The sequence below is a fragment of the Chrysemys picta genome, chromosome 2 (assembly GCF_011386835.1).
Source record: "Chrysemys picta bellii isolate R12L10 chromosome 2, ASM1138683v2, whole genome shotgun sequence".
Taxonomy (NCBI): Eukaryota; Metazoa; Chordata; order Testudines; family Emydidae; genus Chrysemys; species Chrysemys picta.
In genome coordinates this window covers 93483328-93489340 of record NC_088792.1, presented here as the reverse complement: position 1 = coordinate 93489340, position 6013 = coordinate 93483328, and positions in this window count along the sequence as shown.

Sequence of the window (6013 nt, the reverse complement as noted above, 5' to 3'; positions counted from 1 at the left end):
TATAAACACCCTACAATAAGGCAGAAGCTCAGCCTGCTGCCTTGGTACAAGTCCCTTGTGATCCCTGGACGTGTTTCCTGAGGGACCTATTCTGATCTTGCTTGGCTTTCCCACTTAGAACTGAGCAAGCTGTTCAAGTGAGGATGTTAATCAACCACCATCCTGCAGGGGGAGCCCTTGTGCAGCTGTGACAACTCTCAACTTTGCAAAGCTCGCTTCCCAGCACAACAGAGATATTTTCTGACAAGCTTGGGTTCTAGTGTGGGAAGACATTACAGAATGAGAGAAGGAAGAGGAAATATGAGGGAATGGAAAAGAGAAATGCTGTCATTTCTGTGTGTTGCATAATAGTGAATAGGAGGTGATATGTGTGTGATGGGTTCCCCCTGGGGTGCCACCTGGAACTGGGGTAACACTGAGCCCTCTGACCCACCAGCCTGGGCTCCCTCTCACACTGTGCTGCTGTGACAAGTTGCAAAGCCCACCAAGCTTGCACTTTCACCAGCATTCACACAGGTCAGGACACACCCAGCTGCAGTCACATGCAGGCTCTCTAACCACCAGCCTCCCAGCCTAGGACCCCAGACCAGTACTGTCCTGCCCTGGTCAAATCTGGCCAGTATATATGTTTAACACCCCGTCCGCCTCTTCCCTCAATGTGAAGAGAACAATGCACACTTGCAGTAACCAAGCTGAGATTTCCCCCATACACCTTAGTCAAACACACACTGGTTTGGATTAAAACATAAAATAAATTTAACAACTACAAAACGATAGATTTTAAGTGATTATAAGTGATAGCAAACAGATCAAAGTAGATTACCTAGTAGATAAACAAAACCGCGAACTGAGCTTAACATACGAGATAGGTAGGATATGAATTAGCAAATTATCATCCTGAGTGACGAACAGGCTGGCAGATTTCAGCCTGGGTTTCCCAGGTTTCATACACAGGCTAGAAATCCCTCTAGCCTGGGATTATCACTCCCCCCCTGTTCAGACTTTATTCCTCGGATGTGTCCAAGCTTGTTGTAGGGAGAATGAGGTCCCCCTATGATGTCATTTTACACCTTTTATATCCTCTTCCCACTTGCTGAAAGGCTCTTTTGCTGTGACCTGGGTCAAACAGTTCCTATTGTGTAGTGCTGTCTCGGAGAATCCCAAGGGGAATCCTTGTGCGTGTGTGCATTTCCTCAATAAGCCATTAACATTGTTTGGCCTTTTTACTGTTGTACCTGAAAAACGGCTTGTGGGTGTTTTCAACCTCACAACATGTTTCAGTAACACCTACATAGCCAAACTTCATAACTCCACGTACGACGATAGCACATACCATCCAATGAGAGATTAATGTCTAGCAGATCAAGACTTTTAGAATGATACCTCACAAGGCATACTTTGTACAAAAAGTTTTCTAATTACATGACAGTGGTGAATATTGGGGTGCCACAATGTGATTCATGCCATGGTGAACTGGAGAGTAGCTGCTCTATATAGACACACCATTAAGTGTGATCCATACTATGGAAAGGTTTGAGACCTCCTCTGTGTACTAATTGTCCACCGCTTGGGGCTCATTTTGTTTAGGGAAATGCTATAGTCCCATAGAAAATGAATAGGCTGGAAAGACAAGCTGCAGTATATATAACACAATGATTAAGATGTGCTGATTGGCACACCATGATAGGCACAAAGTAGGTCCCATACAAGAGTTCTTAGTTGTTTGTCACTTGTTTATGTAGAGAGAAGATCCAAAAGAAGATATCTTCGGTAGATCGCACATTATCCACCAACTGCTGTTTTTGAGCAAGGGACAACAACTGCGGATGTCGTAACAGCATTTATTTTGGAATCTCAAGCAGATTGTGTGGCAAGAATCAGCCGGGTAAGTGTCTGAGAGTTTATAATATTCTTCTCTTTGCTGAATGTGGCTACGATTTTCAGAAGCAACTAGTGATTTTGGCTGCCTCAACTTTGGGTGCTCAGTTTGAAACATTTTGTAAGGCTTCTTCTTTTAAGAAAGCGGTGAACAGTCCCTCTGAAAATCAAGCCCCTTTGGGCACCCAAAAATAAGGCTCCCAGAATCGCTAGTTACATTTGAAATTATTGTTGTGATCTTGCCCCCTGGAAAAGGGCTTTGGATTGTTTACCTTTTTATCCAGCGGGGATTTACTTTGACCAAAATCATAACAATCCCAGAAGTAAAGCAACAGGAAAAAGTGAGCAGGAAAGGACATTCACATAAACATCACAGTCGGTTTCTAAAATTAAATGGGCAGGGTGCCATTTCCTAATTTATTATTCCTTCCTGTAATCAGACATCAGGGCGGCTCTCACTGCTACTGGAGAGAGAGGTATTTTCAAAGGCAGGCTTTCCCTGAGAACAGGGGGGTCAGCATTACATGGCAATCTTTTCTTTTAAGTTCTCTGGTTTCTCTTTTCATTGCAGTGTAATGAATCCAGTGCAGGTTCGCACTTCAAACAAACTCAGAGCTGATGTGCTGTATTCAGTCATTTAGAACCCTATTTCACATTCAAAGATAATGGGCCCATTCCACATATGAACAATGATGGGATCGGGTTCTGGATTGAGGCTGGGATATTCAAAAGGCCCTAAGACAGCTGGGTACCCAGCTCTGACTGACTTTCAGTGAAAGTTGGGACCCTACCTCCCTTTGGTTCCTTCACTCAGCCCAGGTTTTGCTAACTGTCGCTCTCTATAATGGTCTGAACCAAAACCCTGGATCCCAGCACCCCACTAACTTTGGGTGATGATCACGATCCAGATCTGGATTTTGTGGGATGAGCCCTCCACTGCTAGCACTGCCACGTAATCTCTGCTTCCAAGAAAGAGCAATGCACACTGGGACTTGAATTAAGTTCACTAGGCAACAGTATCTTTGAACCAGGATCATTGGTGTGCTCTGTCCTCCTCATTTATTAGTTGTAACCCAGTAGCAGCCCCAGCTGCGAGCAAGACCACATTGTGATGCATGCTGTACAAATGAGTAATAAAAACCCAGCCCCAAAGATCTCCCAGTTTAGCTTGCGACAAGATTCTATAGGTGGATGGAAACCCAGTGGTGCAAGAGAGAGGATGAAGTAGCATTGAAGGGAATCTATTATCACACTGCAAGCAGTAGTCTCAGCTCACTATGGGAGGGGCCACAGAAATGCATCAGCACAGGTAACCTCTCCACTCCCCTCTTCCCCCCAGCCAAACTCTTTACTGTGCTTGTTGATATGGCAGCATCAAAGTAGGGGCTCTGCAATATATATATTCTGACGCTCAAACTGACTACCACTTCTAAGGGTGGATAACTGGACACTATGTACTGCTCCTGATGGTTGGTCAGTGATTGGATTTCAAATGCATTTTGCACTATCTGATGCCTCCCTGAGGTAGTGATTTAAAATCTAGGCTTGCGAAGTACATTATGTTCATCTTGTTGTTTTCTTGGCTTGAACTCTGCTACTGTCCCTGACTTGGCTGGAGGCCAATCTATTTTTGAGAAGATTAACAAGAAGTTCAGTAACTAGTAAATCGGCCTCCGGGAACACACAGCGAGAAAGAGAGAGAGAGAGAGTGTGTGTGTGTGTGTGTGTGTGTGTGTGTGTGTGTAACTAGTACTATTGGAGAGCAGCAGCATTCGTGGTAATAATTCATTGCTATATAGGTTAAAGTGCACCCCACTAAGGTTTGGCAACACTGAACTGCTCCTTCACCTTTATTACGCCAGCCAATGGAGACTGTCGGTCCCAGTATGCAATGTTCCAGCTTTGTCCAAGTGGAAGGTCACATAGACCAAGCTGGAGCACTGACTGCTAAGATCTGTATCTCCCTGGATCATGCCTCTGTGATGAAGAGGGATGTAATCTGCTCCCTTCTATGCAAAATTAGGCATGGGCTTGGGCTCATGGCCAAGTATAGTCCTTGACTGGGCAAAATTTGGACACCTATATTCTAATGTACATGGGCAAGCAGCATCTTCCTGACAGATGAAAGGTTTTAAGTAAATGCTAAATTCTTGCAATTGCGATGAACCAACACCACATCTTGCCTCCTAGCACCACCGGAATCTAATGTAAATGCCACTCACTTCTCAAACTGTTTAGATGCTCTGATAATCCCTCTGGAAGGGGCAAGTATTTCTTTCTTCACCAATGATGATTCTCTTCCACCATCTCCAGCTTGAAAGGTTGACACTAAGCTCACAAACCTCCTCCATGAATCAATTTTCTAACTATCATGGCCCAAGCTTTTAAACTTGATCAGAGGTAGAAAGAAAACAGAAGAGACCATGTATTACATTTAAATGATTGAAGGGTTGATGGAGAGACAGACTTACAGGTCATATCCCCTATGGTAGTTGTCCAACAGCTTTCCTTTACTTTGGGTCAAAACCTTCTGCTGACTCCAAAAATCCTCTTCAAGTTGGACAATCCTCCATTCCTGAGAATTTTTCCTTAATATGATATCATTACACACCCAAATCTATCAGCTCAAAGAAGCTCCCAGGCAGCTTCTATTGATACATTGGATCTTATGGCTCTGATCTGTACAAATACTGTATGGCCTAAAACAAAGACCGATCTAAGCCATTTGTATTTGGAATTCAGCCGCCATGCTGAAAGTGTCAGATCTGGATGCATTAAACTGAACAAGACTAGTCCCGAAAAAGTGGTGGTGGTGCCCGATGTTGGAACCCGTTACTCTGTAGTACTAAGAATTAAGTACTACTAATTGCGTGCATAATTGGTAAGGAAGAATGGGGAGGTCAGGATCTGAGCAGTTAGACAGAGAATTCAGAGGAAGCCAAGGTTAAACAAAGCCAAATTCTCTCTGAGGTCAGTTTTATTTACAGGAGTCTTATTCAACCAAACAAACCAGGAAAGCCTCAGGCCAACTAAGCAGTCTAAACTCCAAACCAACAAGATAAAACCAAAGCAAACAAACAGAACAGCTTGTATTTCCAGAGCTCCCTGCTCTACCTTCTGGTCACCAAACCCAACCCCTGTCTGTGCTGTGAAAAAGCTGCTGGCAGGACACAGCCTAACCCCATTTGTAACTTGATCGGTGTCACAGACTGTTACAAAACCATGGTTGTGCTCAGAGTGTAGGCAGAGCCTGGGGCATTTGCGCATAGCTCTCTTGTGACATCCTAATTGCAGGCGGCAAAGAGTTCACCGGAAGGGACCAAACAAGTGAAGCTGGATGTAGTGATCATCTCTGGAGGAAGTGCAGGAGTGGCACTCTACCTGGAGAACCCCTTTAAGCATGGCAATAGTGATGGGGAGCTGGGGTTGAGAGGCACAGTCCTGCTTCTCTACTGAATGGATTCTCAATCCATTTATCTACCTGGGCAAGTTTTATTGCTTCAACTTTGTATTGACAACATTACTAAATCAACATCCGCAGCTCCTGAGCTCACAAAGATCTAGCCTATGGTAAGAGAAAGAGGAAAATATGTTAAAAATTAAACAGAAGCCACTATAACATTACCCAGCATGCAGGCTCCTATTTATGATCCCCCAGTGGGATGCCATCATTAAATTCAGCCGGAAACTTCTGGAACTCACCCACCCACAGCTGGCGTTTCACCCCTCCCCCCCCCCCCCCCCACACACACTGTATAACACATAAGGTTAAAATTAGTGACACATAATTTAGTCTCTTCCTTTTCATCATTTTGAAAGAAATCTGTCTAGGTTCCCCACCCCACACTCTGAATAATGAATGTTTTGTTGGTGCCACATTAATGACTCGAAATGCTCAGGCACATCACCTGTCAGATGTACTTCTAATGAGTCTGATGGTTTCTGGGAGTTTTAAGTAATGCCAGCTCACTTCCATTTTGGAGAATAGATGTGGGGCTGAAGCTAGAAAAGTGCTCAACACCCACAGCTCTCATCGACTCCAGCACATCTCAAGGTCTTGAGGAATAAACATATTTCGTATGAGTTAGTCTCAGGTTTATAGAGAGACCCCCTTTCATCTAGAAAAGCCCTTTCA